Genomic DNA, 27,835 nt, shown 5'->3' with positions numbered 1-27,835 from the left:
GCCGCAGAGCTGAGCTAGGGTTGGAACGTCGATTTAAACTAATCTTTGCAGAATTAAATGTCACCCTGTAGGCAGTGGCTTGCTCTGTCATCTCCACGATTAAAAAAAAAAAAAAATCAACAGCCGCAGGCCGGCTCAGCCTAGAAAGCCAGGAGGAGTTACGCTCCAGAGAGCCAGCGGAGGCGGGGAGGAGATCTGTACTGATTGCAGCATTCCTGCTCAGACTCCAAGGTACAGGCTGTTGGGGAGGCAGCAGACAATTCCAAATGGGGTCCTTCTCCCATCCGCACCTTACTAGGGAACGAATACAAAGCAGAACCACGAGTTCGGAGAGTGCCCACTGCTTTCACTGCGGCAATGTCTACCGACGGTGCTTTCTCAGCCCCCAGGACTGTAGTATCCGAGTACCTCAGAATCTTTTATGTATTTCTCCTGGGAGGCAGGACAGATAGTACAGATGGGGAACTGTGGCATAGAAAGACTAAGTGACTTGCCCACGTCACACAGGGAGTCTGTGGCGGAGCAGGGATGCCAACTCGGGTGCCTCAAGTGATGCTGCCTCGTTAGCTTGTAAACTCCTCAGGCACAGACCACAACTATGTCTGTCTTGTACAGCACCAAATACTCCATCAGCCACAACAAAACCCCATTGTCCCACCCCAAAACTGCCAGTAGAACATGTCCCAAGTGCGTCCCTATTTACTGTACTCCCTACTATCCAGATGTTTAGTGACTAATATTTGCATTTATAAAGAACTTTTCATCCATAGACCTCAAAGCACCTTCCAGAAGAGGGTCAGCGTCACTTGTCCATTTTACAGATGATGAAAGGAAAGCATCGAGTCAGTGGCAACTGCACTGCTGGGCACCTCTGAAAATTACTGGCAGCCGGAGTCACATTGAGCCAGGGACAGAGTGGGTGATGGAACCTCAACATCCTGTCTCCCATCATCCAGATTCTACAAGGCTTAACGGCTGTCTTCATGGGTGCTTGACAGTTTGTGCCAGCAATCATGACCTCTCTGGATTGGACATTCCCTGGCATTCCCTAAAACTTCAGAGAAGGACTGACTGAATAATTCAGACCAAAGATAGACGTTGAGGTCACCTGAGACTCCAGGTCCCTGGTTTTCTTTTTTATTTCCCTACTTACTCCCCTAACTACAAACCGTCTTCGTGTATCTGGCTCACAAATGTTTTGATTGAATTAATATTGGCAGTAAATGATTTTGATCAATGCCAGCCCCTGAGATTTGTAATCTGTAATTCCCTACCAGCTTTCATGAGAGGGGAAAGGGACTGTACCCTCCACAGGAAAGAGGCTGACTTATTCGGTGCTGTGTATATATATTATATAATTTTATACTGCTTTTGCCCATTGATACCAGCAACTCTCATCTAAGAAACATTATCAAGTCACTCTCTCAAAACGTGTCCTGTGGTACCGTTCCTGGGAAATGGCAATGGAACAGAAACCGTTTTCCAATCACCTGATGCTACATGATCTAGACTGTAGCACTCCTAATTATTCCTTTCAGAGATCTCACTGTGCACAGAAAAGTATCCGTGTAAAATCATAAAGCAAGAAGCAGCGTGGTGTCGCGCAGCAAGACAAGGAGAGCTGAGCGGCAGGTACAGACACACAGTGCAGCCGCAGACTTTTACAGCTTTTTTCTGGGGTAGAATCGCTCTCCTTTTCTTTCTTTTTTTTTGGAATATGGAATTTACTTAACCAAGCAGAAAAAGCGTCCAGAAAAAGTTAGAATTCCAGGTTATTGCAAGGGACTGAGCCCTGATTTTTCACAGTGATGGTCTGAAATAGCGGTAATTGAAGTTGTCTTGAAATTTGAATGTGAGAAAAAAATGGAGGATGATCGCCATAATGGCTCCCTTTGCACCACTGAGGCAGTGGAAGCCATCTGTAAGTCCCCAGCGGGCTCCTAGGCTTCCTCCCTGCTGATTATGGTGCAGGAGTGTGCTGGGGGCGAAGACATGTAAGAAGAGGAAGAGAGGCTGGAGCTAGGGTGATCAGACTGCAAGTGTGAAAAATCGGGTCGGGGTGGGGGATAATAGGAGCCTATATAAGAAAAAGACCCCAAAATCGGGACTGTCCCTATAAAATCGGGACACCTGGTCACCCTAGCTGGAGCACACTGCACACCAGCTATCCCTAGCTGGTATATAGTTCCTTGGAATTCAAAGCCAGCTGATGCAAGTTGGACCAGCCCCTAATGATTATGTGAAACCATAAGGCTTAAGGTCTATGTTCTTGCAAAGACAACAGTATCTGAACCTCCTCTTTCATAGATTCATAGATTCTAGGACTGGAAGGGACCTCGAGAGGTCATCGAGTCCAGTCCCCTGCCCGCATGGCAGGACCAAATACTGTCTAGACCATCCCTGATAGACATTTATCTAACCTGTTCTTAAATATCTCCAGAGATGGAGATTCCACAACGTCCCTAGGCAATTTATTCCAGTGTTTAACCACCCTGACAGTTAGGAATTTTTTCCTAATGTCCAACCTAGACCTCCCTTGCTGCAGTTTAAGCCCATTGGTTCTTGTTCTATCCTAGAGACTAAGGTGAACAAGTTTTCTCCCTCCTCCTTATACACCCTTTTAGATACCTGAAAACTGCTATCATGTCCCCTCTCAGTCTTCTCTTTTCCAAACTAAACAAACCCAATTCTTTCAGCCTTCCTTCATAGGACATGTTCTCTAGACCTTTAATCATTCTTGTTGCTCTTCTCTGGACCCTCTCCAATTTCTCCACATCTTTTTTGAAATGCAGTGCCCAGAACTGGACACAATACTCCAGCTGAGGCCTAACCAGAGCAGAGTAGAGCGGAAGAATGACTTCTCGTGTCTTGCTCACAACACACCTGTTAATACATCCCAGAATCATGTTTGCTTTTTTTGCAACAGCATCACACTGTTGACTCATATTTAGCTTGTGGTCCACTCTAACCCCTAGATCCCTTTCTGCCGTACTCCTTCCTAGACAGTCTCTTCCCATTCTGTATGTGTGAAACTGATTTTTTCTTCCTAAGTGGAGCACTTTGCATTTGTCTTTGTTAAACTTCATCCTGTTTAACTCAGACCATTTCTCTGAGTTAAACAGGACAGAGCACCAGTGTATGGTAGCGACAATGCCCAACCCCTAATCACACAAACCCACCTGTGTGTTGGTTTGCACTATAGGTTTTATTGCAAAAGGGCTCCAGCTGAAAAGCTCCCCACTGACCACAGGGTGTCTGTATGCCCGGGGTAGAGGCAATTTCTTACTAAATTCTCAGCCATTTAAGGCTTTACAGGGCAACACCAACATCTTACATTTGTCCCCAATGCCAACAGGCAGCCAATGAAGGTCATGCAGTATTCCATTGTGATCCAAGCAGCCAGGCCATTACTAGAAGTAACAGGTGGGCACATCTCTGCAGGCGATCACATACTGTGAAAGGTTGTTTTTTCTAAATACCTGCATCTTGAATCACCTCTTTCTATTGGAAACAAAATTAAGCCTCTCCATCCTGGCCTATATCCTATGAGTTGGTGGGGGAAAGCAGTGTAGCAAGACATCTCCTCGCACACGGATTATTCAACACCAGCTCTTTGGGTCTCAGACAGAAAAAAAAGCCCTTCACTGTGTCGGCTCCTATTTTCTCTTTTCACAGCATGCAGCCTTCACCCGTCACCTTGCAACCCCCCAAAAGAATAGCTGGTGGGGATCGTGCTGCTTTGTGGAGAACCACTGGAGCGCAGAGCCACATGCGCACACAGGAGCAGAGGGCAGACAGCAATTTTCTCAGTGGTTTTCCAGGCAATGCATAATGCTGCTCAGATGGATGCTAAATGGTTCCCTGCACATGGGACCACATTAAATCTTCCACCTGCCTCACGTGGGGGCCAGGTAATGCAGACTGCACCGGTCCCAGACAGGAGCCAGGCATTTTAAATGAAGCCAGGTGGAAGCATCCTTAATTCCTGGATCCGTGGCCTGTATTAATATTTCATACAGCAGCATACATCTGGCAACGCTGAGTCTGAAAAAAAATCCCTGTGAACTAGACTGCAGACCGGCACATCAAATGAGTTGGCAAAGATACAGCTTTAAATCAGAATATTAAACAACATCAACTAATAAACCTGAAAGCTCCATCATACTATCCCAGATTATTGCTAAACACTAGAATGTATTGCTGCAGACTAAATTTAATTTTCTACCCATAAACGCAATACTATGAAAGACCTTTTTGTAACTAATTCACTGCAGCCACCATTCTCAAGGGCAGGCGAGTTACTTTAATAAAGAAAAAATGATTCTGCTTCACAGAAGAATAAGCCTCTTAACCACTCAGGACCAAATCCTTGTCCCACTGAAGCAGGAGTTTTGCCATTCAATTGTACAGGAGCAGAATTTGGCAGTAATGGAGCAAACAACGAGGGGAAAATCCCCCATAGCTCTGATTTAATTCGAGTTTGTAAAGCACTTACCAAGAAAACTGCAATGTAAGTGCTAAGCGTGGTAACAAACTTGTGGCAACCTAAAAACTTCACCATTGTCATCATGCCTGACCTCAGAGCAAGAGTAACCTTTTGGGATAGACCCCAACCCTCCAGCTCCAGAAGAACAGGCCCTGTCCACGTGACAAAGGAGAATCTCCGCTAGCTGTTTGTGGTATAGATTTATAACAATTGAGCAGTACTGATTTTGCCTTATCCCGAGACACATGTGCTAGTTAATTAATTAGCTCCTTAGGCTACTTCCAGTCAGATCGACAGTGCTTTAGATACCCCAGTGATACTCTCCAGCACACAAATGCTTTCAAACAAGGCAGAGATCTACAGCTGTGCTCCCACTTACCCAGACATAAGGAAAACTGCTTTACACACACACACACACACACACACACACACACACACACACACACACACACACACACACACACACACACACACACACACACACCAGAGGCAACAGGAGATATTGTGTAAGGCCTGGAAGTCAGGCTACCTACATGCTATCCCTCTCTCATTGACATGCTCTGTGACCTCGGAGGCACTGCAGCCTCGATGTGCCTCCATGTCTCCCTCGCAGGGAGTTACGGTAACTTTCTTCACATGGCGAGCTCTCAGAGATTCAAAGTATTATTGTTACCTCAGACTTTGCAAAAAGTCTATCAGTTTTCTTTATTTTGGGGCATCAGTCATGACTCCATAGTTCAGGTTGAATGTAGGTTTCCATTCTCCATAGTTCAGGCTCCATGTAGGTTTCCATTCTCCATAGGTTTGACTGGAGAAATCAATTTGCCTGTAAGTTTGCATAATTTAAATGGACTAAAAAGTTCTATTTATTTTAAAAGCACCTAGATGCTAAGTGTCACTTTAAAAAACATCAAAGTCCCACTGGTATCTTTTTAATGGCTTTGGAAAGTTAAAGGTTAGCGAGTTATATGCTAGGTAATCAAAAATGTCAAGTGTTTTGAAGATATCCCATGACATGAGGCCATGTTTTCTCAGAACATCAAGCAACAGAGAACTCTACATTTCACGGATATAGACATCTTCCCACAAAGAACAGTTTTTTCTATCTTTTCTAAAGAAAGATTTGAATACAGAGTCATTATGGATTGTATTCCCATTGCAGAAAGTTGAGGTGGATATATCTGTCGGGCATTTAAATATATTTATTTTGATTTCTACAGTAATAAAAAGGAGCATTTCTCCTTACTGTTGTAGAAAAGGCAAATATCATTCTGGGATGTATTGAGAGGAGTGTTGTATTGTAATACACGGGAGATAATTGTTCCTCTCTACTCAGCACTGGTGAAATCTCACCTGGAGTACTGTGCCCAGTTTTGGGCACCACACTAAGAAAGATGTGAACAAATTGGAGAGAGTCCAAAGGAGAGCAACAAAAATATGAGGATTAGAAAACAAGATGTATGAGGAAAGGTTGAAAGAATTGGGCATGTTTAGTCTGAGAGGGGACATAGCCGTCTTCAAATATGTAAAAGGTTATAAGAGGACAGTGGATCAATCATTTGCCGTGTCCAGCGAGGGTAGGACAAGTAAATTGCTTAATCTGCAGCAAGGGAGATTTAGATTACATATTAGGGAAACCTTTCTAATGACAAGGATAGTTAGATACTGGAATGGATTGCTAAGGGAGGTTGTGGAATTCCTGTCACTGGAGGCTAAGAACAGGTTGGACAAATACTTGCTAAGGATGGTCTAGGCTGGGTATACTTAATCTTGCCTCACTGTATGTGTGGAAGGGTTGGGAGGTGACAGTCTGTACTCCTGTATTCACCCCTTGCACACTATTGTAATCGCCTTGTGAGGAATCATTTGAAGACTCATGATTTGCTGATCGTTATTGTCCTGGTAAAATGTATGGCAACATTGTATGTAAAAAGTATAAGATTCCACTGTATGGTGTTACTAAGGGCTTGTCTACACTGGCACTTTATAGCACTGCAACTTTCTCCCTCGTGGAGATGGTTTTTATAGAGTGTGCCACGACTACACAAGCACTTCAACGTTGTCAATGAAGACGTGCCTTAAGACATGTTCCAAGTCTGGGGAGTGGCCAAAGCAGTTCCTCGAGAGCAAGGACAAGCTGACGCCTCAGCCGCGTGTACACAAGGTCAAATGGGCCATCACCTGTTAAATGGCCATTCTTTGGCGGGAAAGAGGGTGTGGGCGAAAAATCGACATTTTAGCAAAGAAACAGCATGGAGTTCTTGTCAACACAGACTTTGTCTCCTGCACCTCAGCTGGAGATGCCTCTCGAAGAAGGGAAAGGACTATAAGAAGGAAGGGCAGATGCCCCAAATGATCTCTCCCTTTCTATGTCCATGGCACTCGTGACACCTGCAGAACAAAGGAAGCAACACTGGACCAGGGGAGGGATCCTGACTGAAGGACGTTCAGCCAATAGAGCTGCAGAAACATGTGATGAGAGAGACTTTCCTCTGAACTTACTCTAGTGCGTTGTTAGGCATTAGTCGCATTTTACTTTTATTTTTCTTGTAACCTATTCTGACTTGTATGCCTCATTACTTGTATTCACTTAACATTTCTCTCTTTGTAGTTAATTAACTTGTTTTATTGTTTTATCTAAACCAGTGGGTTTGAAGGGTTCAGGAAAACCCAATTTGGGATAGCAGGATTTGTGCATGACTGACTTTATATGAGCTAGTATTGTCCAGGGGAGAGCTGAGCAGTACAAGATGCACATTTCTGGGGAAAATCTGGGACTGGGAATTTGCTGGTGTCGCTCTGCAGTGTAATTCAAGTACGGCTGGTGGCAGCACTCTCACAATAGAACTGGGAGTAACTTACATGCTGGAGGCTGTGTGAAGAGACCAGGAGTGGCAGCTGCTACAGCAAAGCAGTGTAAAAGGCACCCCAGGCTACAGAGCGGAGGTGATACAGCTGTTCAGCAGCCCAGATTGTACCCTGGGTACGTCACGGGGGACACGGCGCAGGTTGGACTAGATGACTTCTTGAGGTCCCGTCCAGTCCTACATTTCTGTGATTTTATAGTTCTAGGCACTTCGATTCATTTACAAAACCAAAAGAATTGTGGCGTATTGTTTATGGTTTCCACACAATAGCATCTTTTAACACAGTGAGTTGCATTTAATTGCCAATGGCATTGGGAGGGTTAAACCCCCCCACAAAACTACCTATATTATGTTTTAAATTTAAGTGATTTATAACAAACCAAGGTTATTGTTTTCAAGTAAGGAGTATTTCACTGCTATGAAAAAATAGATTTTTGTCATTGGCAAGAAATGATTGTGCTTACACTCCACATATTTACTGGTCCACTTACCTGTTGCTCACGTGAGGAGACACTAAGCCTGACTGATTTTACAGTACACAAGAAGAGAACAAGAACATAAGAACGGCCATGCTGGGTCAGACCAAAGGTCCATATAGCTCAGTATCCTGACTTCCGACAGTGGCCAATGCCAGGTGCCCAGGAGGGAATGAACAGAACAGGTAATCATCAAGTGATCCATCCCCTGTCACCCATTCCCAGCTTCTGGCAAACAGAGGCTAGGGACACCATCCATGCCCATCCTGGCTAATAGCCATTGATAGACCTATCCTCCATGAATCTATCTAGTTTTTTTTTGAACCCTGTTATAGTCTTGGCCTTCAAAACATCCTTTGGCAAGGAGTTCCGCAGGTTGGCTGTGCGTTGTGTGAAAAAATACTTCCTTTTGTTTGTTTTGAACCTGCTGCCTATTAATTTCATTTGGTGACCCCTAGTTCTTGTGTTATGAGAAGGAGTAAACAGCACTTCCTTATTTACTTTATCCACACCAGTCATGATTTTATAGACCTCTATCATATCCCTCCTTAGTTGTCTTTTTTCCAAGCTCAAAAGTCCCAGTCTTATTAATCTCTCTTCATACAGAAGCCGTTCCATACCCCTAATAGTTTTTGTTGCCCTTTTCTGAACCTTTTCCAATATATATTTTTTTGAGATGGGGTGACTAGATCTGCACACAGTATTCAAGATGTGGGCATACCATGGATTTATATAGAAGCAATATGAGGTTTCTGTTTTATTATCTATTGCTTTCTTAATGATTCCCAACACTCTGTTCGCTTTTTTGACTGCCGCTGCACATTGAGCGGATGTTTTCAGAGAACTATCCACAATGACTCCAAGATCTCTTTCTTGAGTGGTAACAGCTAATTTAGACCCCATCATTTCATATGTATAGTTGGGATTACATTTTCCAATGTGCATTCCTTTGCATTTATCCTCCAGTCATTGGTACAGAAGCTGATTTAAATGAGAGGTTACAGACTACAGTTTGTAGTCCTACAATTTCACATTTGAGTTCCTTCAGAACTCTTGGGTGAAAACCATCTGGTCCTGGTGTTTTATTACTGTTTAGTTTATCAATTTGTTCCAAAACCACCTCTAATGACATCTCAATCTGGGGCAGCTCCTCAGATTTGTCACCTAAAAAGAATGGCTCAGGTTTGGGAATCTCTCTCACATCCTTCACCGTGAAGACTGATGCAAATAATTCATTTAGTTTCTCCACAATGGCCTTATCATCTTTGAGTGCTCCTTTAGCATCTCGATCGTCCAGGGGTCCCACTGGCTGTTTAGCAGGCTTCCTGCTTCTGATATACTTAAAAAAAAACTTGCTATTACTATTAGCTATTATTAGTTCAGATTCCAGCTAGCCTGAACATTGCAGTGATCCCAATGAGGCAAAGTGGAGGAAAAGTTTTTATAAAGATGTCCTCCGTTTTGAGCCCACAGAGTTGTCTTTTTCTAAAATTTTGCAAACTGGGATTTTTGCATCAAATCACTGTCACTCACATTTTATTCAAAAATCTATCTTTGTCCAAGCAAGTTTTCTAAAAACGACAGATTTGCCCAGAAGGCGTAATATGACTGGGAGTCATCAGATGGTATGGCAACAAATAGCCTGTTAGGTTCTATTTAGCTGAATACATGGGCAGTTAGCTCTTGGAGATATTTTTGCTAGTTATAGTGGGAGGGAGAGGGGGGAAGGGAAGGAGTGGAAGAGGGTTTGGAAGCTGAACTTACACCAGTAAAACTGGTTTTCTACTTAACTCTGACTGGATGAAATTCACTGGTGTGCAGAGAGCCAGAACAAACCATAGAAACGACTTAAGCTCTCAGAATAGAATTTAAGGTCCTGCCTGGGTCTAAAGTAGATTCCTTGACACAGGGATGAATTTCACTTCTCTAACTAAAATAATTGCTTAGTGCCGAGCTGTTACTTACGCATTATACCCCATGCAGTCAAGCAAAAGTATTACAGTGTCAAAATTACAGAAAACACAATTTCAGAATGAAAACTGGCTGATATTTAAGTGACACCCGCTCCAAAATGTGACAAGCTGCACCATTTTCATGAAAAGTGAAAGCCTCAAATTCTAAGGCTGTCAAATTGATCTTCTCCGGCCCGTGTTATGCGGGTGTCAAACTAGATCATCACTATGGCTCCTTCTAGCTTTAAGATCTATGAACAGTCTCTTGAGCATTTCACGTATTCCTAGCCCCAATAATGCTACTTCCAGTAACTCCAAAGGAAGCTGCCTCCACATTATTTCCTGTCAGCGACAATAGAACTGATTGAGGAAAAAGTAAAAATGACCAAAGTCTTTAAAAAAAAAAATTCCCCACAATTTGCAATTTGGTCATTACATTTCCAGCCAGCTCTAGTGACAGTCCACACCCCTGGCAATGGAGCGAGGAGCACCATAAACTCCAGATTCACTGCTGAGGTGATGGAAGACTACTCCATCCTCAGAAGTACAATGACTGTCTCTGAACACTACGGGTAGTGCATATACACGGCACAAAAAACCCACCGTGGCAGCAAGCCTCAGAACCCAGGTCTACAAACTCTGCCTCCCAGGGTTCACGCTATGGCATAAACAATAACCGTGTAGACATTCCTGCTTGGGCTGCAGAGCCCAACTGGGAACATCGCCATTGCTATGTTTAGCACTGTGGCATGAGCCTGCAAGCCCAAGTCTGTAGACTCGAGCCCTGGGACTTGCTGCTACAGGTCTGGTTTGGGCAGGGGGTTTGCAGTGTAGACGTGCCCTTAATCTATGATGGGTAGCACAAGTTTGACAGGGCAGGGACCCACAGTTGATTCCATCCTGCCTAGGATACTAAGAGAAACGCAGCAGAACTTGAGGGCACAGGATTATCTTGCAAGGATTACAATCAATGAGTGCTGGAATGAAAGACCATGGATGGCTGAAGAATGGCAGATTTCCAGCTAATGGTCTATAAAGCAGAGAAGCTGCTGAAGGACAGAGTTAACCTTAATTAATGCATAATGCCACAAAGGTCAGTGTTAACTTGAGTTACTTGCCACATACAACCTGCAGCTCATAGAACTGGCGACCTCTCCTAATCCTGTCAAGCCTCAAACTAAGCAGGGACGGGCCATGCCAATGCTTGGAATGACCGTTTCCAATGGGACCCAGGCAACTATCGGCAGTAGTAGCACTGGGGACTGAGTACACCACCCAGTCTGGAGCTAGGGTCTGCTGTGCCAGTGGGTGGGTGACAAGGTTGGAGTTATTACAGCAGATGAACAAAAATGCATTGCTTATCTGGAGGATCTCCGTGTGCTCTAAAAATACTGAGCATAACATGCTCCTGGGAGGTGGGTCAGGGTTAGTCTCCCTTCTTAGATGGGAAAGTGAGGCAACAAAGATGATGTCACCTGCCCAAGGAGACAAGGATTCAGTGGCACAGCCAGGAACAGAATTCAGGAGCCCTGACTCAATCCCCAGCTCTAGCCACTCCCCCACTCCCCATGAACCTCATTTGTGTTTATTACACAACCTTAATTCCACTTATTTCTGCAACCACATTGAAGATAGGCTGGCTGATCTAGAATTCTGGGGGCTCTCTTTATTCCTCTTTCTAAAAATAGGTATTATGATAGAGGCCTGGAGAAGGGCAGAGACCTCAACTGTCTACCCTGACTTCTTGATGATAGTCATTAATGGTTCTGAGATTACTTGAGAAACTAGCTGAAGCACTCTAGGGTGAATTTCATCAGGCCCTGCTGACTTAAATACATCTAATTTACCTAAATATTCTTTAACCTGTTCTTTCCCTATTCTGTCTTGTGTTCCTTCCCCCTTCTTGTTGATATTAACAGTTTAACATCTGATCACAGTCAACTTTTTTTTAGTGAAAACTAGGACAATAGGCATTAAACATCTTAGCCTTCTTGGTCCTGTCCGTTATTAGCTCCCCTTCCCCGCCAAGTAGTGGACCTACACTTGCCCATGTATTTATAGAACCTGTTCTTATAGACTTATGTCCCTTGCTGTAACTCATTTTGTGCCTTAGCCTTTCTGATTTTTCATAAATTCATAGATTCCAAAGTCAGAAGGGAACATAGTGATCAATTAGGGTGATCTTCTGTATAACAGACCAGAGAACTTCCCTAAATATAATTCCTTACACAGATATGTTAGAAAAACAGCTGATCTGGATTTAAAAATTGTCAGTGATGGAGAATCCACCATCACCCTTGGTGAACTGTTCCAATAGTTAATTATCCTCACTGTTAAAAATGTACACCTTATTTCCAGTCTGAATGTGTCTAACTTCAACTTCCAGCCATTGGATCATGTTATCTCTCTGCATGCTAGATTGACAAGCTCATTTGCAAAATTTTGCTTCTCATGTAGGTTTTCATATTAGGGCTGTCAAGCGATTAAAAAAATTAATAGTGATTAATCGCGCAATTAATTGCACTGTTAAACAATAATAGAATACCATTTAAAGATTTTTGGATGTTTTCTGCATTTTCAAATATATTGATTTCAATTACAACACAGAATACAAAGTGTACAGTGCTCACTTTATATTTATTTTTGATTACAAATAATTGCACTGTAAAAAAACAAAATAAAGTGTTTTTCAGTAGACCTAATACAAGTGCTGTAGTATAATCTCTATCATGAAAGTTGAACTTACAAATGTAGAATTATATGCAAAAGAAATAACTGCATTCAAAAATAAAACAATATAAAACTTTAGAGCCTACAAATCCACTCAGTCCTACTCTTCTTGTTCAGCCAATCGCTCAGACAAACACGCTTGTTTACATTTGCAGGAGATAATGCTGCCTGCTTTGGTTTTACAATGTCACCCGAAAGTGAGAACAGGCGTTCTCATGGCACTGTTGTAACCAGCGTTGCAAGATATTTATGTACCAGATGTGGTAAAGATTCATATGTCCCTTCATGCTTCGGCCACCATTCCAGAGAACATGCTTCCATGCTGATGATGGGTTCTGCTCGATAACACTCCAAAGCAGTGCGGACCAACGCATGTTCATTTTCATCATCTGCGTCAGATCCCACCAACAGAAGGTTGATTTTCTTTTTTGGTGGTTCGGGTTCTGTAGTTTCCGCATCGAAGTGTTGCTCTTTTAAGACTTCTGAAAGCATGCTCCGTGCCTCATCCCTCTCAGATTTTGGAAGGCACTTTCGATTCTTAAATCTTGGGTCGAGTGCTGTAGCTATCTTTAGAAATCTCACATTGGTATCTTCTTTGCGTTTTGTCAAATCTGCTGTGAAAGTGTTCTTAAAATGAACAACATGCTGGGTCATCATCCGAGACTGCTATAACATGAAATATATGGCAGAATGCAGGTAAAATACAGAGCGGAAGAAAATATATTTCTCCTCCCAAGGAGTTCAGTCACAAATTTAAATAACACATTATTTGTTTAACCAGCATCATCAGCATGGAAGCATGGCCTCTGGAATGATGGCTGAAGCATGAAGGGGCATACGAATATTAAGCATATCTGGCACGTAAATACCTTGCAATGCCGGCTACAAAAGTGCCTGTTCTCACTTTCAGGTGACATTATAAATAAGAAAAAAGAAGAACAGGAGTACTTGTGGCACCTTAGAGACTAACAAATTTATTAGAACATAAGCTTTCGTGGACTACAGCCCACTTCTTCGGATGTTAGTCTCTAAGGTGCCACAAGTACTCCTGTTCTTCTTTTTGCGGATACAGACTAACACGGCTGCTACTCTGAAACCTATTATAAATAAGAAGAAGGCACCATTATCTTCCGTAAATATAAACAAGCTTTTTTGTCTGAGCGATTGGCTGAATAAGAAGTAGGACTGAGTGGACTTGTAGGCTCTAAAGTTTTACCTTAGATTTTTTTTTTTTTGAGTGCAGTTATGTAACAAAAAAAATCTACATTTGTAAGTTGCACTTTCACGATAAAGAGATTGCGCTACAGTACTTGTATGAAGTGAATTGAAAAATACTATTTCCTTTTATCATTTTTACAGTGCAAATATTTGTAATAAAAAATAATATACAGTGAGCACTGTACAGTTTGTATTGAAATCAATATATTTTAAAATGTAGAAAAACATCCAAAAATATGTAATAAATTTCAATAGGTATTCTATTGTTTAACAGTGCGATTAAAACTGAGATTAATCACGATTAATTTTTTAAATCACAATTAAATTTTTTGAGTTCATTGCGTGAGTTAACTGCAATTAATCGACAGCCCTACTTTATATACTAATCAAGTCACCCCAAAACCTTCCTTATTAAGCTAAATAGAGTGAGCTACTTGAGTCATCACTATAAATCACGTTTTCTAATCCTTTACTCATTCCCATGGCTCTTCTCTGAACACTCTCCAATTTATCAACATCCTTCTTCAATTGTGGGCACCAGAACTGGACACAGGTTTCCAGCAGTTGCTGCACCATTTCCAAAACAGAGGTAAAATAACCTCTCTACTCCTAACTCAAGATTCTCTTGTTAATGCTTCCCGGGATCACATTAGCCCTTTTGGTTGCAGTATCGCACTGGGAGCTCATGTTCAGCTGATTATCCACCATCACCCGCAAATCTTTTTCAATGTCACTGCTTCACAGGATAGAGTCCTTCATCCTATAAATATGACCTGTGTTCTTTGTTCCTAGATTTATATGTTTACATTTAGCCCTATTTAAATACAGTGTTTGCTCGCGCCCAGCTTGCCAAGTGACCCAAATTGCTCTGTATCAGACATGTCCTCTGCACTATTTACTACTCACCCAATTTTTGCATCATCTGCAAAATTGATCAGTGATGATTTTATGTTTTCTTCCAGGTCATTGATAAAAAAACGTTAGTCTAGGACCAAGAACCAATCTTCGGGATGGATGATAGTTTCCCATTTACTGTTACATTGAGATGCATCAGTTAACCAGTTTTAATCCATTTAATGTGTGCATGTTAATTTTATACCATTCTAGGGTTTTTTTTAAATCAAAATGTCACGCTGTACCAAGTCATACACCTCACAGAAGTCTATTATGTCAATACTGTTACCTTTATCAAGCAAACTTGTGACCTCATTCGAAAAAGACATTGAGTTAGTTTGATAGGATCTGTTTTCTATAAGCCCATATTGCTTGGCATTAGTTATATTACCCTCCTTTGATTCTTTATTAATTGAGTCCCGTATCAGCTGCTCCATTATCTTGCCCAGGGTCGATATCAGACTGGCAGGCCTACAATTACCCAAGTCATCCCATTTACCCTTTTTAAATAATAGCACAACAAGAGCTTTCTTCCAGTCTTCTGGAACTTCCCCAGCATTCCAAGACTTCTTGAAAATCAACATTAACGATGCAGCAAGCTCCTCAGCCAGCTCTTTTAAAACTCTTGGATACAAGTTATCTGAACCTTCTGATTTCAAAATGTCCGACTTTAATAGCTGCGATTCACTATCCTCCTGAGACATTAGTGAAATGGAAAGAGTACTGTCATTATCACATGAATACCTCTGTTTTTTCCCCAAATACAGAATAGAAATATTTATTGAACACTTCTGCTTTTTCTACATTATTATTGATAATTCTACCATTTCCATCTAGTGATGGACAAATATCATTGTTAGGATTCTTTTTGTTCCTAATATACACTTTAAAAAAAATCTCCTTATAGTCCTTAACTCTGCAGGCCATACATTTCTTCTCTTGTCCCTTCGCTTCCCTTATTAATTTTCTACAATTCCTATCTTCTGATTTATATTAATTACTATCAACTTCTCCTTTCTTCCATTTGTTGTATATAATTATATATATTTAATTTTATAGTTGCCTTCATGTCCCCTCTAAACCAGGTCAGTTTTTTAACCAGTATGGCCTTCTTCCTAAATTGGGGCTTTGGGGGCATTTAGTACAGTGTTCTTAACCAATTCCCAATGATCATTCACACTCTTCTGATTAAATTCTTCCTCCCAGCTGACTTGGCTCAGTTATTTTCAGCCTTGTGAAATTGATCCTTTTAAAACACCAAGTATATAAATTACTGGTCTGTTTTTAAATTCTGTTTGCACACTGTAAGTGAGACTAAGTCATGATCACTTGTACATAACATATTAATATTTAGTTCTGTGATCAGTTCCTTTATCTGTCAAGAAGAGGTCTACTATAGAATTGTCCCGTGTTGGATGCAACACTTTGCAACTAGATAATTTTCTAATATTTAGAAATTAGAAGGCTGTTTTAGTATTGACAGCATGATACCTGCAGCATATGTCACTCAAGTCTCACATGATCACAGGGGGTTGGGGTTTTTTATATGTTTGAACTATTATTTTATACTCATCCTTCACAAGTTGTCCATGTTTTCACTTGTTGAAGGATTCTTTTTGGATTTTCAGGTCATTAAAGAGCTCCAGATGCAACATATTGGCTTCTTACAATTCTTCCTATATTTCCATCACATCAGCATAGTTTGCTCTTGTGCCTTAAATATTGCATCTAAAAAATTGCCAGCTCTCCTGAACAGCTTTTCCCTTAGATTTTCTTCCCATGCGACCTTACCTTCTAGCGGAGTTTGTTCAAGTTTGTTTTTCTGAAGTCTATCATCCATATTCATAGACCAGGCTCTATGGTGGTTTTTAGTAGTGGATAAATACCCAACTAGGATGAGCCCAACAAACTTAATTCCTCTTGTGAGCTAAGGCCCTGGAGTTCAGAGATGAAAGGCTAGATTATTACTCTCCCACCTCCCAGGCCACCTAAATCAAAGGGTCCTGGATTCTACTCCAGACAGTTGGATGAATTTGGGAAAGTGATTTGACCACTACATAATTTGCAGACAGACTAATTCAATAGCTCTGAGAGGTGTAATCTGCTTTGTTCACTCAATGGTATGTTGATACTAAAGTCTAACAACTTACTAAGGGCTTGAACTTCAAAAGATAGAGGTATGTAATTACAGGTATCCTGATTTGTGTGCAAAGAGTTAACTGTGCATCCTGTTGGCCATTTGCACATCTTGCTGAAGATCAGGTCATAATGGCAACACTTGTCTATTTATGCTAAAGGGATTATCAGCAAAACATCCACTTCTTTGGTTATTCCATAAACTCAGATCTAAATTTCATAGCAGCAGGATATTAAACATCATGGCATTTAGGTATTAGGAATTTTACCTGAATCTGAAATTAATTAGTCTCAGCCTGGGGATGAGAGTGGCATTTTGAAGTTTTATTAAAACAAGGCTGCAACTAACCATAAGGCCAACTGAGAGTCAGACACATTAAGAGACGAATAAAATAAAATAAAATAAATAACTTAGCACAACAAACGGCCTGAATGCAGAGAATTCTCCCTACACAAACAGCATTTTGTTTTCATTTACATGAGAATGAAGCCACTGCCCCAAAGTTGAAACACCCACATTTTCCTGTCAGATAATCAAATTTGAAGTCTTAGCTGCCCATAGACAAGAGATCAGATTTTTTTCCCCCCAGCCTTTTTGCTATAGAGTAAGATTAAAATCACAGAATCACAAGCTGGGGCCGGAGCTGGAAATGGCCTATAAGTAGTTCTCTCCAAACAGTATGTTTTCCAATTCCAGTTATAAATGTCCCAAGCAACGAAGCTTCCATCACTCTGAAGATTATTCCATAGCTGCATAGACTGAGAACAACAATGACAAACCTGTCAAACCTTCTCTTCAGTTTCTTAGTCATACACATGGATTTTTAATCCTCCTGTAATCTTGCCTCTCAGGACTCAACTTGCATTAAACCCAAGCCTGTTCATTATTTCTGAAGAAACCAGACAACAGATTCACCTTTAAGTTTTTAAGCATCGGGGAGGAAAACACTTATTACGAGAACATCTCGAGAGCCAGTCATAAATTGCAAAGTCAGTGTAGTAAGGAGGTGGATGAACCAAACAGCTGGTGGGTAGAGAGTGTCAAGTTCTGGACTCTACCACATGCAAGACAACTGGAATAGTCAATGCGATGTTCTCGCAGGCAGGTGCGCTGGCAGCCGACAGCAGGGTTAACAAATGCTTGGGATACGTGCGTCTTTGGCATAGTTTAGTATTGGAGGTCACAGACTATGCACCCCTTAAAACAATGCCTGTTGTGAACTGCAGCTCCAAGCTGTCAAAGATTGCAGCCGCTCTCCGGCTCAAGAAGGGGTCAAGCAAAGTATGCTCTGCATTGAAGGAATGCACAAGTGGAGCCAATACTGCTCAGCCTTTTGGACACTCAGATGGTGGTGAGGACCATACACCACTGCATAAGCTTTAGTGTGAGGGGAGAGAAGATCAGAGAGACAGCACCACATGGGTTTGCCAAGCCCCTGCCCTCCATTCCTTTGGCAGTGTGTTACCACACTACCGAGTGGAAGACCACCTGGCAGATATAGTCTCTTAATCTGTATCATGAAAACTCCCTACACCTCGATCCCAGGGGCTGTGACAGCTACGGGGTGGAACCATGAACCTCTGTTTCTTCTTTGCTCCCTGCATAGAGAGGACTTCCTGAACTGGCTTCCACTACCCCACCCTCTCACCCTTTCCAGCCCGCTCCAGTGGGAACTGAACTCACAGCCACAGCCACATGGAAGCATCCTAGCCCTTGGCACCACAGCATTATCTGCTCCATGCAGAGATATAAGAAGAGGTTGGCAGCACAAGATCAGCAGCAGTGTTATTCCCATAGGCCAGCCACTAAGCATGCCCAGAGACCTGCGCTAACAGCCGGGAGGCCAGCTGGCACACATCCCTTTAGGCGGCAGTAACACTTCCTGGTGGCAAGGGACTTGGCAAGCTGGTGATGTCCTGAGGACACAAGCAGCATCACAAGTGAGCAGAGTTCTGCTAGAAGCTGGTAAACTTTTCATCCACAACTCAACGTTCTCTCAGCTCCACTCTTCTGAGCTGGTAGAAAGGTGTATGCTGAGCTTCCTAAGCAGTCGTGAGGCTGGCAGTCCACAGAGACAGCGTTGTCTGTTGGCCAGAGACAGGGATAATGTCAGGACTCCTGGAATCTATCCCCAATTCACTGTCCACACTTTTATACTTCTCTATTCTAACCATCGCCCATGAAGTGATATCACAACACTAACTACATGAATGAAATTGAAAAGGGAGCATTTCGGCAAGGAAATCTCCCTTACCATGGGATGGGCCGGCCGTTGAAAGAGAACGGCTGCAGCCCCATCGCTTGGGACATCTATAAGCTAGTTTGGGTAGAACACGCTGCAAGGAACCATCCTGCAATTGGTCCTGAAGAATGAGCTGGAAGAACTAGCCAGTCTGATTGGCCTTTTCCTTGGATTCGATCCATATTTAAGATGGAGGCCAAGAACCAGGAGTGTATTCACTCTGAGTTATACAACGGTGACACAGAGCCCCCAGCCCAGACTAGTCCCCTTGAGAGTCTATTTAAAATTATACTGGCTACGCTTAAGTAAGCAGACACCTCGATTACGCCCAGAACAGAATTGCCTACATAATGGAACGAGGGTTCTGTTTTAAGGTCAAGTTCTTTTGTTCCCGGGAAATTCCCAGGAGAGTAATACCTCAGCTTCCCGGGATGCCCTGGTGGACACACTATGACATCCACTGCATCCATATCTGCTTCCTACGATGCACACGGCCTCCCACAGATTGCAGGATTCTGGGTTGTAATTGCCGAGCTCAGCCCTGGAGGTTTAACACTTTCCTTACAGCCACAGACAAATCCATAGCACACCCGATGCAGTGTTGAATCACGGCCAATAAGAAACCAGAAGAGAGGCAGCTGCTTATTAAGACAGAAGATGAATTCAGTACAGGAGCAGGTGAGCTGGGGCATTCTGATCTAGACAGATTAGTTCTAGCATGTTTTAAAAAGACTCCACTCCCTACCAGTCAATCAAGGGAGCACAATGGAAGCATTACATCAGACCAATAGATCAGCTTAATGTATAGGGCTAGCTGTTTCTCAGATCTGATTAACCCTTCCTTGACAAATCTGCCCCACAGATGTACAAGGAATTCATCCCTTTGGACTGTTACAGGGCCCGGAAGAGAAGAATGCTCTCCTGGCCTCTGGGATCACCTAAAGATCCAGGCTCGAGGGGCCACGACAAGCTGCTTCATGTTCAACCCAGTACGAATAAAATCAGTTCAAGACAAGGCTGATTATTGCACTTGGCCATCTTGCCGAGCATTAAGATGCAAGGGCTCTCCTACAAATGCCATCTAGACACGGAGTGAGACATCATCCCCTTAATGACACCCACTAATCATAATTTGCTGTATTAGAACGCCACCCTCCCAGCAAATTGTCAGAGGGCTGTGCTGATCCTGCTCCACCGCGAAGGCAGAGAGGTCCAGCCAGCTCCCTTCACATTCTTTCCAAGGATCCCGCTGCAGGGCCTGCGGTAGGCTTGTGTCAGGAAGCTGCACATCTAGGATGCCACATGGGTGGGGAAGTTGCTGAGACAGGACAGGGGCTGCCACTATCACTCCCCAACAGGCTAGTCTTAGACCATGGACTTTATGCCCAATCCCTGGGGGTACTAGTTTCTATCTCATCAAGTGACTGGCTGCTTTTGAATCTTGAAGGTGGCCTAGAATCCTTTGTGCAAACTGTCACGACACCCTGCTTTGGAGCACACCTGCAAAGGATTCTGGGAATAGTGTGCCCACTGCAGAGAACGGACACCATTCAGAGGAAGGGGTGTCTCAGGCAGGGGACACCAGATGGGTTGTTGAGCTAGGTGGAAGAAGGAAGCAGTGATTTGTTGGGGGCTGTGATCCCTCTTTGTCAAGGTTCTCAGCATGCCTAGGGTTGTCTCTGGCAGTGCAGTACATGACTCTCATATCAGATAGCTTTGAAGCCTCAGACTCGTCCACACATGCTAGTCTGAAGTAAAGGACAAGGGGAATGAGAGCACATTGCATGGCAAACAGGGGTGCACTGGGGGCATTTAACTGCACACCCTGAAGAATGGCAGGTGGAGAGTGGCACGTTCAAATTGGCAATCTACAGCCCTCTGCCCTCCTCCATGCATCCTCTTCCCAGAAAACTGCAGCAGCTACATTCAGAAGAGCAAGGCAAGGTAGACCCAGGGGAAAGCTAGGATGCCTTCACTATGTATAGGGCCCTACCAAATTCATGGTCCATTTTGGTCAATTTCACGGTCAGAGGATTTTAAAAATCATAAATGTTGTGATTTCGCCTATTGAAATCTGAAATTTCCTAGTGTTGTAATTGTAGGGGTCGTGACCCAAAAAGGAGTTGTGGGGGGGTCGCAAGGGCATTGTAGGGGGGGGGCTGTGGTACTGCTACCCTTACTTCTGCGCTGCTGCTGGCGACAACACTGCCTTCAGAGCTGGGCAGCTGAAGAGCGGCAGCTGCTGGCCGGGAGCCCAGCTCTGAAGGCAGAGCCGCCGTCAGCAGCAGCAGCGCAGAAGTAAGGGTGGCCTGGTATGGAATTGCCACCCTTCTGTGCTGCTGCCTTCAGACCTGGGCCCTCAGTCAACAGTTGCCACTCTCCAGCCACCCAGCTCTGAAGGCAGCGTCCAAAAGTAAGGGTGGCATGGTATGGTATTGCCACTCTCACTTCTGCGCTGCTGCTGGCGGGGCACTGCCTTCTAAGCTGGGCACTCGGCCAACAGCCACCGCTCTCCAGCTGCCCAGCTCTGAAGGCAGTGCAGAAGTAAAGGTGGCAATACCATGACATCCTTAAAATAACCTTGTGACCCCTCTGCAACTCCCAGATTTCACGGGGGGAGACCAGATTTCACGGTCCGTGACACATTTTTCATGGCCATGAATTTGGTAGGGCCCTAACTATGTACACTCACATCCTGCCCCACCTCAAACCCCTTCACTAGCCTCCCTCATTTCTTAACTCTGCCCAAGCCACAAAGCTGGCCCACTCCACATGGCCTCCCTCTCACAAGTCCTGGAACCCGTGACCAGGCTTCCTCCCTCTCCACTAATTCTCTTCAAACACTTCTTCCCCAAGACCTGCAACCCCCATTCTTCCCTTCTCCGCTATGGGGCACGTGCATGAAACACTCGCCTGGGCGTGTGCACACAAAGGCGTAAGGAAATGACAAAGGAGAGAGAACAAAAATATTAGGCCAATGCCAGCCTCCAAGATACATCAGCTACTGCAGCAAGAGCACAGCCTCATTGGCATGACACGTCCCTTTGTCCCCGTTCCCAAGCTGCAGTCTGTCCACATACATCCTACCTCTTCATTTACCTTGCAAGCTCTTCAGGGCAAGAACCTTGTCTTATTTATCTGTGCATTGCCAAGATACATAATGCTAATGCAGGTTAATGCTAATGCACCATTTATAGTGCTAATGCAGGACTTGGGAGGGTTGGGGGGAGGAGTTGCCTCATGCTCCCCCACTCTCAATATTCAATGTCTTAGCCCCCCCCAGCACCACTCCTGCCCTGCAGATAATGCTTTGTTTTGGCTCTATTCGGATACTAAAGCCCTGCCCTACAGTAACTGCTCAGGAGCGTTTTATGAATGGATGCTGCCTAGAATTTGCAAGCTGCTGAATATAATAAGGTGGCTACTCTGAGGCTGAATGATTGTGGGGGCAGCTTTGATGAAAGCGCAGGCAGCAAATGCACGGCACTCCTGCACCGTGGAGAGTTCAGCTGCAGTGCGGGAGGGAATTCTGCAAGCCAGGCAGTGACATGCGTACCTCAAGCTGGGGCAGGATTTAGCCTTTAAACCTTTATCTATCCTTGCTCTGGTCCATTTCAGTCACGCGCTCAATGTCTGTGTGAGCATGCTGGAAAGTCAGGGGGAAGATCAGGGAGATCTTCGGATCGTCCCCAACCACTCTCAAAACTAACCCCCTTTCTCTGGCCAAGCCACTGCTGCACATGGACCCCCATCTGATGATCAGTCAGAGGGGTTATCTAAGCGTGACATGAAGCACTGTCTCCTCACCAGGACCGAACCCACTGCCTCCTGACACAGCCCAGGAAGGTGACTTCTGAGCTGGCTCTGTGTTGCCAGGCTGTGCCCAAGCACAACAGCCATTTTGTGTCATGATTCTGTGGGTTCTGCTCACCTTCCTGTGCTCCCAGCAGTGCTCTAGGCCAGAGTTCTCTCCTTGTGTCCTTATAGCCCATGTATTTCCTTTCACAGTGCAGCACCTTGCCCAAGATTTTCAGCTATGCCTAGCGAGTCTGGCTGCTTCCATTTTGGGGGAGCCCAAGCTGAGACACCTTAAATCCAAGAGGGGGGGTGATTTCATAAAGCACCAACCACCTGCCCCTGAAAATCAAGCCCTTTACATGTGTCAATTTGGGCACACAAAAATCACTAGGCTCAGCTGGAAGCCCAGGCCCTAACTTTCACCCTTGGTGCCAAGAGAATGGTTTGCACAGAAGCCAAAGCCCACATAGCTACACCTTAATGGGGGGTTAGCCATACCCTCAACAGAAGCTCCCACTTTTATTATAGGAGCTCTTCTCTCCTGACTGCACACAGAGGCCCACGCGTAAAGGACATCTCTGCCTGGTTCCTGGAGAAAATAATCCACTCTTAGCTAATTAAACAAGCGGGGGGCTTGAAGCGGCTAATTAGCTTCCCATCTGGCACAGATTTGGGGGAGGTAGGGGTAATCTGTGTTTTACAGCCAATAAAGCCGAGAGGGGAAAGAAATGGAAGTCTCTCTCTCCAGCAACGCTTGTGCTAAGGCAAACAGCCCGTGTGTGCTAACCACAGCGAAATTTCATCCTTTAATTGCTTGGTTGCTGGAAAAGGCCCCGCATGAAAGGAAGAGAAAACACAGGCAGCTGTTGCAAGATGTGTTGCTGGCGTGCATAAGGCAGACAAGGCACTGTACATGCTAGCAGTAAGGCTACACAGACCTCCTGACTGGTGGGAGGGGGGCAATCGCCCACTTGCAGATGGAGTTGCTGTCACTGAGAGAACCTACATTTTCTCTTCTATCTTATTGGAGCTTGTATCCAGTGTGATAATCCAGCTGGCAGAGGGTCAGAATTGATCAGCATCAAATCACTGTCCTGCTTGCTCTGTCCTGTTTACAGAAATAGCTGCTCACAAAACAAATCACAGACTCTCAGTTACCTCTCCAGCCTTGTTTGGCTTTGCTCAGTCACTCACCTGGATGCAGACTGAATGAGTATTCCCACTGCTACCTGCAAACTAAAGGAGTGACCATGTGGTCTAATGGGCCAGGCACCCCGGAGTTTAATACCAGCTGGAACAATGATACAGAACTTGGGCAAATCACTTCCCCTGTAGTTTCCTCACCTGCAAAATGGGCATGCAACTTACTCAGCTCCCGGAGGAAGGCTCTGAGGAATGGTTGTTATTAGGCTGGTCAAGCTCACCCACCACCTTCACATACAGCGCTTTGCATGTGTATATAAGAGAACACAGGCTATAGAATCATAGATTATCAGGGTTGGAAGGAACCTCAGGAGGTATCTAGTTCAACCCCCTGCTCAAAGCAGGACCAACCCCAACTAAATCATCCCAGCCAGGGCTTTGTCAAGCCGGAATGTTAAGGTCATTCAATGGTATAGGGTTACAATAAAAAAAGTCATTGCCATTTGTGTTGGGAAGTCTGATCTCTTACTTATAGGAAGTTTGTTTTTCATCCCACGGTCCAAATGGAGATTAATTTTGACAGGCCAGATAGTCAGTGTAAATGAATTCCTCTTGTGAGATCAATGGGCAGCAGGTTTAAAACAAATACAAGGAAGTTCTTCTTGACGCAGTGCACAGTCAACCTGTGGAACTCCTTGCCTGAGGAGGTTGTGAAGGCTAGGACTATAACAGCGTTTAAAAGAGAACTGGATACATTCATGGTGGTTAAGTCCATTAATGGCTATTAGCCAGGATGCGTAAGGAATGGTGTCCCTAGGCTCTGTTTGTCAGAGGATGGAGATGGATAGCAGGAGAGAGATCACTTGATCATTGCCTGTTAGGTCCACTCGCTCTGGGGCACCTGGCATTGGCCACTGTTGGTAGACAGGATACTGGGCTAGATGGACCTTTGGTCTGACCCAGTACGGCTGTTCTTATGTTATGTTCTTAATGCAAACGAAACTAAGGGCTGGTCCACACTAACCCCCCACTTCGAACTAAGATATGCAACTTCAGCTACGTTATTCACGTAGCTGAAGTCGAACTATCTTAGTTCGAACTTACCGCAGGTCCACACGCGGCAGGTAGGCTCCCCCGTCGACTCTGCGTACTCCTCTCGCCGAGCAGGAGTACCAGCATCGACGGCAAGCACTTCCGGGATCGATTTATCGTGTCTAGACAAGACGCGATAAATCGATCCCAGAAGATCAATTGCTTACCACTGGACCCGGAGGTAAGTATAGACCTACCCTAAGTTACAGGACTAGCAAAGTAGACAGCTGAAAGGAGATATTTATAGCTGGCTATGCAGGCTGAAAGTTACAAACTCAGCCTCTGCAGGCTTCTGACCCAGCTCTCACCACCACATCAGCCCTGCCAACAGCCATCAAATCACACAAGCAAGAACCTCTTCAACGGGAAGATTTTGACTATTAATCACGTCAGAATGGATGAGTCACTAACCAGGCACCATGCTGGTCTAAGGGTAGCTTCATGCAGGGAGCTCCAGCTCATCTTAAACTGAGGCCAAATTACAGCAGAGCACCTGAGGCTGCCTATCGTAGTGACCAGTATTGTCTCTGTTTCCTTGTGCTTCTCCTGTTGCCTCTTGTCTTATACTTAGATTGTAGTTTGCAGCGTATAGCTGTGTCAGCCCCAGGACAGAAAAGAGACAAGGTGGGTGAAGAACTCTCTTTTATTGCACTTTTTCTGTTGGTGAAAGAGACACGCTTCCAAGTTCACACAGAGCTCTTCTTCAGACCTTTCCCAGACCTGAAGAACAGCTCCCTGTGTGCTTGAAAGCACGTCTTTTCACCAACAGAAGTTGGCCCAATAAAAGATATCACCCTACCCCCCTTGTCTCACTTACATTGTAAGGCATTTGGAGCAGGCACTGTCTGTCTGTCCTGTGTTTGTACAGTGCCTAGCACAACGGGGTCTGGTTCATGACTGAAGCTCCCAGGGGATACCACAATACAAATCATAAATAAGAATAAATAGTAATAATCTATGCTTTTCCCAGAGCACCATTGGACCCCTAAAGATAAGGCACTGCTGTGATGAGCCCTGGCCCCAGTTGAAATCTTAAGCTGTCCAAAGTGGATGTAAGGTGGAGAGAATATCAGTCAGCCTCTACACATGTTACAGAACAAATGTTGCTGAAGAATCATAGACGACCCTTCCACACAGTCCTGGAGACTCAAAATGCCAAATATTTGGCAGGAAATGAGTGTACTCTGTTACTAAATGGTATTCCTCCAGCAGGGCAGGTAGCATTTTAAGGCTCTGAAACTAACTGGGGGAAACTGAAACAGTGGGTCGGAAATAAAAACTGAAGTGATTGCAACTGGTGCAAGAACCTGTCCTTAATTTCTGGAGCCTACAGATGTCCCGTTCGGAGCTCACACACTGTGAATGTTAATCAAGGCTCAGAGGAACCCTGAACTGAACAATCCTTGAAGCTCATATCCAAGCCGGAAATCTGACACCCACTGACCAACAGCGCTAACATCCTTAAGAGATACATTAATGTAAGCATGATGCTCTGCAGACAGTCAGACAGCACGTCAGTGCTCAATCCCACCTTCCTGTGAACTGCAAGGTTGTGACTGAAATCGGGCAGGCTGCTTGCGCCCTCTAGACAGCGAGTCCGTGTGAGAGAGGCCTCAGGTTTGATATTAGATAAAACGACTCCATTAGAGGAAACTAATGTCCAAGTATTATTTTCTGGATTACTTTGGACTCTGCCAGTCAGGAAGAGAAAATCCTACCATCCCCAATTTGCATAGACAGCTCTAGAGAACCGACTGGGACAGACCACTCTGGCCGTGTCTACACTAGGAGGGGAAGTGCTGCAGTAAGCCATTGCTTAGAACACCTTGAACTTTCACTATGTGTACAAACACTGTCTGTCCACATGCAATGACCACGTAGAGCATTTCACAAGTCAGCTTGTAATGCAAGTATGCGGCTTAGCTGAACGCATGTAGTCTTCAACAGCTTCTGCCTAGAACAACCAGGAAGCCATCAATGCTACAACTGTAGCGATTTAGCCATACCTCCCAATGCAGTACATTGTGTTTGGAGGACAAACAATGCACTGGTTCAACCACAGTTCTAAGGTGCACTGTGTGCAGAAGTGCTAGACACTCTTACCATGGGCTGTCTCTACTTAGAGATATGATTGACGTTATGCATTGTTATCTTCCCTTCCTCCAGGTGAAGCCTCCAACTCCTCTGCCTGTAGAGATTGAGGAGGCTGGTGGCAGAAGATCTGTGCCTGAAACCAACTGAACTTTCTGACGAGACAGACAACCCAGATAAACAAACACCTACAGCCCCAAACGAAACCTCAGAAAGCCAACAAAAACCGGCCCCATGGTGATGGCATGGCAGATCCTGGCAAACTGCAGGCTCACTGAGAAGGCAGCAGTGACTGACAGAGCTCCAGGCTGCTGGAGTCTGCATAATTCCTGAAATGGGTCCCCATTTTCCTCTTGATGTGAGAGTCCCATTAGCCTTACAGGGCTTTGTGAGCAGCAAGCAGAGACTATGGAGGTGGGGTTTTCCCCCTCTGCTTTTTTAATATCGAGTTTTACCATTAATGAGAAATCAAAGCAAATATTGATAATTTCTTATACAAAATCCCAATGTAAGCAGTTGAGCATATTTCAAACGACAAGATTACAGCATAGAAGAAACAGACCGGCAGCCTTCTGTCTGAAGTACAATGTTTATAACCTCTGAAATGCACACAGAATAATCACTCCCATAAATGAATATTTGCTACTGTCTTATCCAGCCCATGCTCAGCAGGAAAGAAATCAAACACACTGGCGAGGCAGCGGGGTCT

The 27,835-nt window shown here is 44.2% G+C and overlaps 1 protein-coding gene across 8 annotated transcripts in view; it reads right to left on the bottom strand.

Moving 5' to 3' along the window:
- Window positions 1–27,835, bottom strand: part of ARHGAP39 (Rho GTPase activating protein 39) — a 395,325-nt gene that overhangs the window by 188,881 nt on the left and 178,609 nt on the right. The window contains exon 2 of one of the 8 annotated variants that reach the window (XM_065586372.1): window positions 5,160–5,294. The exons of the other annotated variants lie outside the window; for them this stretch is intronic. The gene's annotated coding sequence lies outside the window, so the exon portion shown is untranslated. The remainder of the gene's footprint in view (window positions 1–5,159; window positions 5,295–27,835) is intronic. 8 annotated transcript variants of the gene reach the window in all.

This window comes from Chrysemys picta, chromosome 2 (genome assembly GCF_011386835.1).
Source record: "Chrysemys picta bellii isolate R12L10 chromosome 2, ASM1138683v2, whole genome shotgun sequence".
NCBI classification, from domain to species: Eukaryota; Metazoa; Chordata; order Testudines; family Emydidae; genus Chrysemys; species Chrysemys picta.
This window is presented reverse-complemented; position numbering and strand designations above follow the sequence as displayed.